We start from the raw sequence: 14,282 nt of genomic DNA on the forward strand, positions 1-14,282 counted from the left end.
AAGGATTGTTCCTTCTCTCTTTCAGGGAAGATATTTATATGTTTATTTACTAATGTCTTACTAGGCTAAAACCCTAAGAAATTTCTGAATTAAGTAATCCCTTTATCAACACTTGAACACCAAGAGGTTCCAAGAAAGCAAGGGAAAGAGGGATTCAGAATGACAGGATTTTAAAATATGTAGGTACTGTAGAATTTATTATAAAGAAATTATTTGTAAAACTTTAGGGAAAAGAAACCATGATGGTTATGAAATATTAAAATTATATATAGGTTTTTTCAGTGGATTGTGCTTCTACTCCACCCACAAATCTTCAAATAATTGAAAGGTGGATATAGAAATTACACAGAATGGTATAAATTTCTTCATACTTTATAATAAGTAAATCTGAACACAGCATATTCACATATTTTTACTGATGTTTTCATTGTTTTAAAAAAGTGATGGGGTGTTAGTAAAGAGAGAAGGAGGGATATAGAGAAAGTAAGTGAACATCCACCCCCTCATCCAGTTCCACCTGTGACAGCCTTCTTTAAGAATCTTTAAGGGTCTCATTCCTTTATTATTAAAGGATGAGGGACCTTAGTGGAATTTCCTGAAATTTTTCTTCTCACCTCATTAATTCTTTGCATTCTTGAAAGGGCAAAATAAATACCTCAAGGATGCTTCGATATTTATTGGCTACATGTAGAAAGTACAGGGAAGAAATGATTTAAAAATGCTTATAATTTGATGTATATGTTTAGGACTTGCTTTACTTTTGAGTTTCAGGCTTAGGGTTTAATCACTGTAATTCTAGGAGGAAAAAGATGAGGCAGGTACTATAATACAAACTCACTGCCTCAGCCATGGAAAAATAGGAAGAAAATGGAGGAGAAACAGGAAATGATTATGGATTATTTCTATGTTTCCTTTCTACAGCCAATGGCAAGCAAATAAATGCTACTCTGACCTTGTGTTTTTATAGTAGTTTGTATTTTTCAGACCATATTTATAACATTACATAATTTGAGGCTCACAACAAAACCTGAGGTAGATTGTTGGGCAGGCATTCTGCCAGTTTCAAAGATGATGGATATTAATTTATCAGACAGTTTGCTCAGAGAGGGTCATACAGCAGGCCAGTGAAATAGAATAAAACCACATCACTTGATTGTCAGTCAGTATTCATCATATATCTTGCTGTTCTCTAATATGAGTTGTTAACAGCAGAAAAATAAGTAGATACTGTAGAGAAACTTTCTGCATTTTTCATCTCAGGTATAACCATGGGAATGGGAGGGTGGGAAGCCACTAAATGCATGCATAATTGCAGTATACCTTGTATGTCCTAAATTCTTAACATGAAGTAACACTAAATTAGCTAAATAAACTTAAGCAATTGTAGTTCAAAGACAGCAAAGTAGTATCTAATTATAGGAGGGGTGTTTTTTTTTTTTTAGTGAAATTAATTTCTCACGGTAAAATGAGAAAATTAACAATTCTGGTACCTTCCTGCTGCCCCCACAAAATGAATAAAGAAACAGATGACCTGAGCCCAATTGCCCATTAGTGAAAGCAGATAAGCCCAAAGCTACTTCTCAGCCTGAAGTGAATGAAGCAAAGCACCAGTTAGCAGCGGTCATTGTGTTTTGAATGGCTGTTGTGTAAGAATTTCAAATAAAAAGTGTATAGTTTTGATAGAATATTGTGTGTGTGTGATTATGGGTCTTTGGAGTTTTTTGTTAAATGTGATATTTTTGCATTTTTCCTGTACAAAGCCAGCATACCTCATTGCCACTGAAAGAAAACTAGAGGCTATTAGAAGCAAATAATCTGTGTAGGGATTTGCAAAGCCTATAGACTGCCTGATTTCCTCAGACCAAATTATTTATTGCTTCCTCCTCCTGCCATGTATTTTCATATGATCTGTCAATATTATCAATTATAATCTACCTTAACTCTAATCTCATTTCTCTGTTGAAGTGATAGTGTATAACTACTGTAATGTTCTAGTGTTTGATTTTTATTTATTATGATAAGTTATGGCAAATAGTCTCAATTATACAGAAGTTAGATCTTTGTTTTGCATAGTTAAGAAATCCTAATTGGGAGGCAAGGAAGAGTTGGATTTTGGGGAAAGAATTAGGAAGCTGGGGTAGAGTTAACATCTCTGTGTCAGCTCTGGTCTGGACATTATGTTTGCTTTCAGACTTATAACCTGACCCTTCTACATTCTAAGGAACCGATTTGGCCTGCTGGGTTCAGTTACAAATCTAGAATACTGTTTAAAAGATGACTACAGTATACTGCCATACCTGATTGATCTGCTGGTTGGTTTTGCCAAACTATTGTTTATTTCTTTTATTTTTTGGCATAAAGGATGACTCACTGGGTAAGAGAAGAAAGAAATATGTATTCAGAAATGAAGGTAATGTGCAAATAAAGGATATTAATAAAATCTTTTAAGAATTTCAGCATGAGTTAGAAAAAGGACTGTTTGGAGTTTGAATATAACTTTATTATTTACTAAGTGTGTGATGACCAAGTCACTTAAACTCCCTAGGGCTCATTTCTTTATCTATAAAGCGAGAGGGTTCAAATAGATAACTTCTAAGATCCCTTTTCATTCTTAGCCAAGAGTACTACCATGCTATGATACAGTTCATACTGCAATGGTAGGATAAGGAGCACTTAGATATTATCAGGAGAAGGTAGCCTGCAATAAGCTTATTTTTCTGTGAACAGAATAGGAAGAGAGGCTAAAACCAAATCTGGACTTGAAACAAAAGTCCCATCTGTTTATTTGCCGGAACTCTTTCTCTAATCTTCCTTTTACTAGACCCATATTGACTTGCCCCCCCCCCCCAAAAAAAGTCCCCTTTTAAACAACAAATCAGCAAGCATTCATTAAGAGCCTACTTTGTGCCAAACAGTATGTTAAGCTCTAGGGAGACAAAAAAAAAAAAAAAAAAAAAAAACAGCCCCTACTTTTGAGCTTACAGTCTCATTTTGGAGACAACATGCAAAAATATATATATGCACAATGTAAACAGGAAATAATTACTAGAGAGAAGGAACTGGAATTAAGAGAGGTCAAGGAAGCCTTCCTAATGAAGATGGGATTTTATTTGAATTTTAGAGGAACAGAGGTAGTGGGGCAACTTGGTAGCTCAGTAACTAGAGAGCCTGGCCTGGAGTCAGAAGGTCCTGGGTTCACATATGGCCTCAGACGTCCTAGCAGTGTGACCCTGGACAAATCACTTAGCTGCCCTTGCCTAGCCCTTAAAGGTTCTTCTAGAAGACTTAGAACCAGTACATAGTATTGATTCTAAGAAGGAAAGTAAGGGTTTTAAAATTTTTTTTTAAAAAGCCAAAGAGATTAATTGAAGCAGAGAAGAGAAACAAGAGAATGTATGTTTAAGATTATCTAATCCCATTCCCCTTTTTATAATTGAGGAAATGGGCAAGCAAGCAATTTGCCAAGCTCAACTCAAGTTCCAACTCCCATGTCCTTTCTATAATGCTCTGAATTTTTACATGGTGGTGTTAGCATAGCATTAACTCATTGTTGGTACATATCTTTGACTGTAACAATTGTATCCTTATTTTTTTATTTGTCTATTGGCGAAGTATAAAATCTTTGGGAACAAACCTGTATGTTAAATTAACCTTAATTTTATTTGTTATGGTGCATACTGAGAAATGGCCACTAGATGGCAAAATAACATCGGAAATACACTTCCACTTAAGTTGACTTGAGATCATATTTAATTAGAGATATTTTCACAGATCCCTGGTTGAAGGGGCATGCATGATTCATTGATTAATTTTTTTATAATCTTATGTGCTGGCATTTTAGAATAACATGAGAGGCAAGAAGGCACTGTATATTGAAGCCGAAGTTCCACCTCTGACACATTATTAACTTTGTAGCCCTGGGCCAGTGTTTAACCTCTTGGTGCCCTAGGCAGCAATCAAATTTTAAATTACATAGAAGGTATCCTGATTTGATAGTTTCCTCACCTGGACTTCCCTGTACTATTGAAATCACAAGTCCAGTACTTTTCCCTTCTGGAACAAATTGAACATATGTTCAGTTTTCAAGAGTACTATTAACCTAAGTGAATTGTGGCCCAATAGCTGTTGGTCTTTTCCAAGACACAGGCAATCGTGGATTATGGATGAAATAGGAGAGTTATTTTGTGTAGACTATATAGTCTACACATTGTGCTTAACTGCCTCTATAAATTTGACCCACGAGCAATTTCTACCCTTTAGAGCCATGCAGAATAAGTCTACATGACATCCATTCAAATAATGACGAGTGGTAGTATCCCCCAAATGTTCACCAAGATAAACATCCTCAATTCTTTCGAGAGAGAAAGGAAAAAAAAAAAAACAACACTGTTCATATGCATGTTAAACTTGTCAAGTATTTAGTAAGCACATGGCATGTTAAAGACTCTGCTTAGTACTACTGCACAAAAAAAGGAACTCCATCTAATGGGGCCAACAACAGCATACCAGTAAGTTTTATGAGATAAATTGGAGATAATCAAGAGGGAAGAATTTAGCATTCAAGAGGATTAGGAAAGACTTCTTAACATGTGGTTTAGATTTTAGCCAGGACTTGAAGCCAAGACAGCTTAGAAACCATTGAGAAAAAAAAAAATCCAGGTATGAGAAAGTCAAAATGTCCAAAGTTGGAAAATGAAGTCTTCTCTTTGAAGAATGCTAAAGGAGGCCAGTATTAAATTCATGAGGGAGAGTAAGGCATAAGGATCTGGGAAAGATAGGAGAGGGCCAGTAATCTAAGATTTTGAGAGCCCATAATAGGGTGATGTCAGCATCAGATGATAGATGTTATAGACCTAAAATCAACAGGACTTGGCAATTAAAAGATTCTGTAGGGGTAAGAGTGAGTACATGAAGGAGGACAAGTAGGTTACAAACCTAGGTTACTGGGAAGATAGCAGTGCCCTCTACAGTAATAATTTATGTCAGAATTTGGAGTTGAGGGAAGACATAAATTCAGTTTTGGACATGTTCATTTTAAGTTGTGTATGGGACATCCAGTTCAATAGGCAGTTGGAAATGGGAGGAGGTAAGAAAAAAGGTTAGGGCTGGATAAGAAGATCTGAGAATTATTGGCTTTGAAATAATAATTGAGCTTATGGAAACCAAAGAGATCACTGTGCAAAATGGTATAGAGAGAAGAGAAAAGGACCCTAGTACACCTAAAGTTATAAATGATGCATGAATGGAAGGATGAAGATCTGGCAAAGAAGACAATAACCAGACAGGTGGAAAGTGATCTAGGATATAGGAATGTTTTGGAAACCTAGAAAAAAAAGCAATAGCAAGAAGAAGAGGGTGATCCACATTGTTGAGGGTTCCAGAAAAGTCAAGAAGGATAAAGATTGAGAAAAGTCCATTTGATTTGATGATTGATAGATCATTGGAAACTTTGGAGAAAGTACTTTCAATTAAATGGTGAGGTTAGAAGTCAGACTATGGAAAATAAAAAAGATGTACAAATTGTTAATAGCCTACTCAAGTTTCCCCTACCCCCACCTCCCCCCATCTCACACACACACACACACACACAAAGAATTATGGGGTGATACCTGGGCAGGGATAAAAAATCAAGTGAGCTTTTTGATATGGGGAGAGAAGGGCATTTTGTCGACAGAGAATAGATAAAAGTGAGGGTGGGAATAAGGGGGTAATTTGCCTGAGATGATAGACTGGAATAGAATCACTTGTGGGCATGTAGGGTGAAGTTGATGTGGCAAGAAGATAAGATGGATAAAGGAGGATATAGTGACAAAAGGCATCTGAGTGATGTGAGATGAGAGGAATAGATGGAACCAGCTAAATGTACTAAGTTTTTTTTTGTTTTTTTTTTTAACCCTTAACTTCTGTGTATTGGCTCCCTGGTGGAAGAGTGGTAAGGGTGGGCAATGGGGGTCAAGTGACTTGCCCAGGGTCACACAGCTGGGAAGTGTCTGAGGCCGGATTTGAATCTAGGACCTCCCATCTCTAGGCCTGGTGTACTAAGTTTTTAAGTGAAGAATGAGACAAGATCTTCATCTGAAAGGAGAGTCATGGGAAGCTTGAGAAAGGATAAACATTTGGAAAAATGGGTGAGTGAGATGGTCAATTAGGGTATTAGAAAAGGGTTGTCAACACAGTTTCATGATTTTCTCTAGCTCCAACAACACATGAGTAGGAGTAGAGGCAACAAGTGGTAGGAATTATCCAAGGCTGAGGCTTGGCAGGCCAAGATTGGGAATATAATAAAGGGACTGACCAAGAGAGAAGTGGACAGTGTCTAGTTGAAATGGTTTTCCCAGGGATCAAAATAAGGAAGGGAGGAGAGTATGGCCAGGGTTAATGGCTTAGAAAGTTCTGAGGAAGGTTTGGAGGTTATGGTGAAGATAAATAATAGCATTTGCTGGTGCAAAACAGAAGAGGTAAAATAACACTGATCAGATGAGAGAATTTGAGAATTCATGAACATAGAAATGGACATTTGAAGGTGATGACAAGATCATACATGACCACCTCTATAATGAGATGGGATGGGACATAAGGTCATGAGAAATGAGTACACTAAGGAACTGGGAAGTTAGGATGTTTGAGGAAATATCAAGATGTATGTTGAAGTATAAGGGCAGAAATTAGGGAAGCCAAAATGGCTATAAATAAGCTAGGCACCTGAACTCAATTGTGTCTTACAAATATCTTCTCTGAACCGCACAACCTTGGGAGGTAGGTGTTACTTTCCCATTTTGCCTTTGAGAATATTGAAACCAACTAAGGTTAAATAACTTAACCAAAGTTATAGTTGGTAAATCTCTGGAGTTGCATTTAAACTCAGATCTCCCTGACTGAAGACCCAGGGCTCTATCTACCATACCACCTACCTGCCTCAATAAAAGAGAATGTCCTCGAGGTTGGTAGACAACCACTAGAGTTTTGATTGAGTAATCTCAAAAGAGTAGAGGTTACAGAGTACTGGTGGTAAAGAGAAAGACTGAAAGTGGTAATTGGTAGCAAATAGTATTTGAACTCACCCATCACAACCAATGAGTCTGGAAGTGAGGTTAGATGCTTGCAAAAAGATGGAGTGGGAAAGTAAAAGATTTTGGAAGAGAATAGGTACCTGTGGAGCAGATATTCCAGAGAGCACAGAGGAATGTGGGGTGAGTAGCTTTAGAGTGAAAGTTGGTAATTGGGGGAGATGAGAATAAGGAAACAGGCAGCAGGGAATGGAGAAGTGATTGAATAACGATAATGGGGGGGAAGAAATGAGGAAGGGGGTTGTTAATAAAGAATGAATTCAGGTATAAATTATCAACACTAAGACTTCTACTTCAGGGCAGAGGCCTCTCATGGTATTAGGCTGCACTGTGGAGCTGAATTAGAAGAGCAGAGGGGTATACTTGTTGGGGCAGACTTGGGCAGATTATCTGTGGAAGAAGCTCAATACAATGACTTTTTTTCTATTTGCCCAGCATTGAAGTTAGAATATTTGAGAATTTGTATTTTCACTCATGCAAGAGAGAGTAAGTGAATTTCTCTTTTTAGTGCAGTGAGATTTTTCTGGTTCTTAAAGGAAAAAATAATGTCTTAAAGAATTTGAAATTTAAAAAAGAAAGAAAATTGATCAGTTACTGTGTTTAAAAAATTACTTTTATGTAATATAATGTAAATGACTAACTTCACCAATATGACACCTGGCATATATATATATATATATATATGTATATATATATATACACACACACACACACACACTAGTATGATAATCAGGTAGAATGGACAACCTAAATAAATCTGCTTTTAAAAAATATATTTAAATCATATTTGTGACCTGTTGATGATGACAAGAAAAAAAATCCAAAAGATAAATTTCATTAAATGTAAATTGCTTAGAGATAAGGGCTAGATCAATGGTTTCTTTGGTATGGGAAACTCCTAGATGACAAAATTCTCTACTTTTGCAAGTTCTGAAACATAGTATATTAAGAGAATTGCCTTTGGTACTGAGAGATTAAGTAATCTGCCCAGAAACATACAGTCAAAATGCATCAGAAGCAGGACTATGTCAGGCTGCCTCTCCATACTGTAATAATAACTTTCATTTACATAGTGCTTTAAAGTTTTTGAGATACTNGTATATATATATATATATATATACACACACACACACACACACTAGTATGATAATCAGGTAGAATGGACAACCTAAATAAATCTGCTTTTAAAAAATATATTTAAATCATATTTGTGACCTGTTGATGATGACAAGAAAAAAAATCCAAAAGATAAATTTCATTAAATGTAAATTGCTTAGAGATAAGGGCTAGATCAATGGTTTCTTTGGTATGGGAAACTCCTAGATGACAAAATTCTCTACTTTTGCAAGTTCTGAAACATAGTATATTAAGAGAATTGCCTTTGGTACTGAGAGATTAAGTAATCTGCCCAGAAACATACAGTCAAAATGCATCAGAAGCAGGACTATGTCAGGCTGCCTCTCCATACTGTAATAATAACTTTCATTTACATAGTGCTTTAAAGTTTTTGAGATACTTCTATTCTAGTCATCACAACAACCCTGTAAGAACAAGTACTATTCATTCATTTTACCGGTAAGAAGGGCAGAGATTGTGACTTTCTCTTGGTTACACAGTAACCAAGTATCACAGACAGGATTCAAGCCCAGCTCAGGCTGACTGAGTTCAGCATTATCCACCATTTGGTTCTGTCTCTTCAACACGTGCTAACCATGGAGACTATAATAATAAAAAATGACTCTCCATTCCTTCAAGAATCTTATGTTTTATTAGTGAAATATAACATATAAGTAGATAAATTTAAAGCATAGGTAGTATGTGATGATGACCAAGTTGTTACCCAAACAAAAAACTAGGAATATTTGAGGCAGCAGTGAATACTTTCAACTTTTTGATATATCTCTGACTCTAGATGTGGCTTCTAATTTAAGTCATTTCAATTTAGCAAACAGCTAACACTAGGAATAACAGACAGTAGAACAATTTCTATCCTCAAGAACATACATTCTGCTAGAAAGAAACAACCACCAACAAATTCCTTTGGAAACTAACAACTGGGAAAATCAGGAAAGATCTGCTTGAGTTGTTCCTTGAAGGAAGTTAAGGATTCTGCAAGAAGGAAAGGAAAGGAGAAGAGCATTCCAGGAATGAGTATTTGATTGTTGTTCTTTGCTGGACAAGAATTTAGTATCCTGGGGAATAATGTGAACTCTCTATGGTAAGATGAGGTGGAGCTAGACAGATGAATTTGGATTTTATTCTAGAGGTAATATGAAGCCACCAAAGCTTCTTGAGCAGGAAGGTGAATGGATGCTTTAGGGAAATCACTTTGGCAGTTGCAAAGAAGCTGAATTGGTAAAGAGAGGAAGGCCCTTTAGCTATCACAATAATACAGGCAAGAGGTAATGAGGGCGTAAGTAGGATGGACATTAAGTTCTTAGTTGAACCCATGTTGGCTTCTAGTGATTATTTCTTGAGAATTTTAAAAGTTGCCTATGTAGTGGCTTTAGGAAAACTAGGACAACATTTGTACATCTCCAGACTTTGTTTCCCATTCACCATGATTTCTGAAAGATTGTCAACAAGCAAGTTCTTTTAGAACCTTCGAATGTACCATATTGTCTCAAGTATAAAATACATTTCTACTCAACATTCCTTCCCCATCTGAATGCAAACTAAAATTGATAAGAGAATGCATACCTATATTTTTTCAGTGTAATAATAGTATTCACATAGCATCTTAAGGTTTACAAAATGTTTACAAATACATATCTTTTGTATTTTTCCCCTTAATGAGATCATTTTAGAATATGAACCAAAACAACATGCATAGAGAAATGAAATCATTTCATGAGCGTTTAAATCATTTAAAGTGAGATATTCTCTTTCATTGTGTACTCACTTCTCGGGTTTCAATTTTCTCTTAACCATATTTATTCTACTATTTATTAGTCCTTGATATGAAAGCAAAACAGAGTAAGAGTAGTTCTGTTTCCCCTCCCCTATTTATTTTTAACATTCAGGGCTGAGAACAAAACAGAGTACATGCTCATTAAACATTTGTCAACATGAACTTGTTCATTATATCATCTGCCTCTAGCAAGAAGTGGACTTCTTACTCCAACATATCTTTTAAAAAAAAACCTTTTAAAATTGTTATTATCATTCTCTGCATATTCTGAGATTTAGTCTTCCTGACTCTGCTCTTACTGTTTCCACTCAGTCATGTCTAACTCTTTGGATTGTTGGACCATAGCACACCAATATTGGTCATGGGGTTTTCTTGACAGCGAGAACAGAGTGCTTTGCATTTCCTTCTCCAGTGACTTAATGCAAAGAAAGGTTAAATGACTTGACGATGGTCACATAGCTAGTGTTTGAAGTGTTTGAAGCTGGATTTGAACTCAGGTCTTCTTGACTCCAGGTCCAGTGCTCTTTTCACTAAGCTACCCAGCTGCCCCTCTATTACGATTAAAAATGATAAAGACATATAATATAAGAGAAATTAGTATTTTAGTTGCCTTGGCCTATCTGGTAAAACATATATGACTGCACTTGCCTATCTTTTAAATTTACCACTAGTGTCCATCTTGTCTCTCATACGCCAGCCAGCCCATCCAGGTAACCAAGAGACTTTCTCTAGGCCCTCCTCTGAATTTAAGCTGCCCTATACCTGGGGACATCCCCACGCCACAAAACCGGAAACTGGAAACCCATTGGAATCATGGGAAATGTAGTCTCATAGTCCCCCACGTGTCCACAGGAAGTCTGCAAGACACTTCCAAATAGCACCTCCCTGAATTCAAAACAAACACCTCCCATATTGTGACTCCCTGTTATGCTGATCATTTTGAGGACTGTCTATTGATAACTCTTGCTCCACTCTCCTTCCTTTTAGGCCTATTTTGTGTGTATGGGTCATCTTTACTTAACTATGGAGTGTTTATGTATGTGTGATTTATTAATAGAAATTGTTAGAGTTAAAGCAAATTAGTCATCTGAACTGATTATGTTTGTGATGAACAGTTGTTTGTATAATTGTAAGCCAAAATTTCTCAAATGTGATCAATGTATAGTTCAATTCTGAATTTTTAATTCATATGTACTCTCATTTTCAAGAAAGATGTATAAGTTTAGAGGTACAATCTGTTGAGATTCACTACTACCAAAGCTAAAAGACCACAAATTTATAAAACTCTGATATATATGTGATATATGTATAACTTTTATATATATCTAATATATATAAAACTCAGACATATATACACATATGTGTGTATATATATGAAATGCATGACTTAAAAAGCACTCTTGATGAGGGGGGCATAAAGGAAGCATTTTTTTTTCCCTGTGTTCCAAGAGAAGGTATTTTTTTAGGTAGTTGCTTCTAGATAATGGAAAACTAAGCTGCTGTCTACCTTTAAACATTAATCTAATTATATTTTTTAATTAACATTTCATACAACCAGTTATTTTTGCTTATGTAGTGTTAAACATTCACTTTCACTGATTTTTCCTGTATTAAACTGAATTTTTTTTTATAGATTTAACAATCAATGAAGAAATCATCTGAAATGCTATGTTTATGCAGGAGTGGGTACTGAGTTGATTTTGCCCTTTATCTCCTTGTTCTTGCATAATGCAGCTTTTAATCTTTAAACAAAATTAATTTAATTGGGAGCAATCTGTTCTAGCCAAGAAGCTTAGTTTATTTGGATCTGCCTTTAATTTCCATGAAAAGTCAAATCTCAAGTTACCGTACTTTCTCTACTTAGAAAATCAAGCAAATGCCAATTTAATGAAAGCAACCTTGATAACTCAAGGATTTAATGTTTCTTTTGGTCAGAGGAGATTGATAGTTATCAGATTAATTCATGACATTTTTCAGGCTATGGAAATTACATTGTTGATACAGCCAGCATTCTGGTTCTTTTGACATTTCCCCAACCATGCTGAAGTATACAGCTTAATGTTGACCTTTCCTTAGTCAGCAAAAGTCTTTACAATAACTCCATCATCCTAATATTCAGATCAACCAAGTAGATGGATTCCAAAATCTTATATATACCCTAATTGCCCATCTCCCCTATATCAATAATCTGATGAAACCCAGAAAGAAAAAGACTGTTAAGGAAAGTGACATTTAATATTGTTTTTCTATAGCTGGAGTTTTCCTTTTTCCATTTGAGTCTCTAGTTACACTGTCATGTTGTCTTCTTCATTACAGAAAGTTCTGTCGTCATGGCTAGAGAAGAAATCATTGCCTCATTCTTAAAGAGGTTGAAGTTTGTTAACCTGACACAAAGTAAGGATGATATCATATTGTCACTCAAAAGCTTTTTATTTCTGACAACAATTCAAGCATTTATTTAAGATAACCATAGTGGGACACACATAGGAAGAGCCCAATGCCGGAGCATTTGAATTCTGCCATCAAAGTATTTTTTTAGCAGAGTACATGTTCACATTGTGAAAAATTTTAAATAAATATAATATTTACATATGACAAGGAATTTGCCTCTGAAAGCAGAAACTGTTTCATTTTTATCTTTATATCCCAGTGCCTAGCACCATGCATGTATATGGGAGAGGCTTACTATTTGCTGATTAACTGATTTTTTTTTTTTTTGCTGATTAAATTAATGAAATAATTTTCATTAGAATTATAATGCAGACACTATCACCTATAATTGACTTCTATTGACTGGTCACAGAATTCTGGGATCTCAGCTTCAGAAGTTATCTAACCTAATCAGTATCCTGTCCAATGAACAAAAACATTCGATTTCATACATTGTCATGACCTCATCAAACTATCAAAATAACAATAACAGAGTAAAAGGTCCAGGTCCCTTGCTTTCCATGTCAAAACTTTAGTCTCTTGTTGCCAGGAACCATGAGCAAAATTCTCTGCTCTAAAAAAGAGTTGGCATTCCATCTCCTGTCTCCATTCTTTGCACAGGCTTGTCCCTCATACCTGTAATGCATCCACAGAATATTAGAATTTATCTCATCCCACCCCCTCATAATAAGAGGAGAAAATTAAGGCTTAGGATGTCAATCATTGAGCAATAAGTATTGTGTTCCAGGAACTGTATACTAAGAAATGGGCATCCCTGCCCTCAAGGAACTCACATTCTAAAAGGAAAAACCAGTTCATACATCATCAGTTCTGTAGACTAGAAGAGCATAAGAAAACTGAAAAAGTAGGAAGGGGCCAGGTTGTGAAAAAGATTTAAAATCAAAAGAGGATTTTATATTTCTATAGATAATAGAGAGGATCCTAGAAGTAATAGGGAGCCAATGGAGTTTAGCAAGTATAGCCATGTGGTTAGACATACTCTTTAGAAAATTACTTTTGACAGATGAGTAGAGGATAAAACTATGAAGAGATGAAGCCAAGGGCCCAACCAAAAGGCTATTGTAATTGTTTATAGGAAAGGTGATAAAAGTATGCACTAGGCTGATAGCTAGATGAGTAAAAAGCAGAAAAAATAGAGATGTGGAAACAAATGACAAAATTTAGCAATAGGTTGAACATTTGAGGTGACACCTAGGTTGTGGGCTGCATGACTAAGAAGAGGATGTTGTCCTCAATAATATTATGGACATTTGGGAAAAGGAGGGCTTTAGGGGAGAAAACATAATAAGTTCTGCTCTGGACATGTTGAAAATGAGATATCTATAAGACTTCTAGTTCAAGATATCCTAGCAGCTGTTGGTGATAAGAGACTGGAGGTCAGGAAAGATGTCAATTCTAGAAGCATAAATCTAGAAATTATCTGCATAGAAATAATTGAACCAATTTGAGTTTATAGAATCACCAACCGGGACAATATAGAGAAAAAAGAGAATTGAAGACAGAGCCTTGGAAGGACTCTCATGATTAGTAGACCTGACCAGGATGAAAATCCAGCAAAGGAGCTTGAGAAGGAACAAGATGACACAGCTAGAAAATGTCAGAAGTGAGAATGGAACCCAAATCTTCCAACTCCAGATCCAACTAACCTCTCTACACTACACATCGGCTCAACCACACTCCCTTCTCATCTTCTCTCTTTAAAATGTTTAGCTTCCTTTGAGTCTTCATTCTGATATTATCTTGTATGGAATTTTTCCTACTTCCCCATAGTCCATTCTCCCTCTTCAAATAATTTTCTTTGTTTTTTTTAATACGTTGTATCTCCAGGTAAAATGTAAGCTCTTTAAGGACAG

The sequence above is a fragment of the Gracilinanus agilis genome, chromosome 4, assembly GCF_016433145.1.
Source record: "Gracilinanus agilis isolate LMUSP501 chromosome 4, AgileGrace, whole genome shotgun sequence".
Lineage (NCBI taxonomy): Eukaryota > Metazoa > Chordata > Mammalia > Didelphimorphia > Didelphidae > Gracilinanus > Gracilinanus agilis.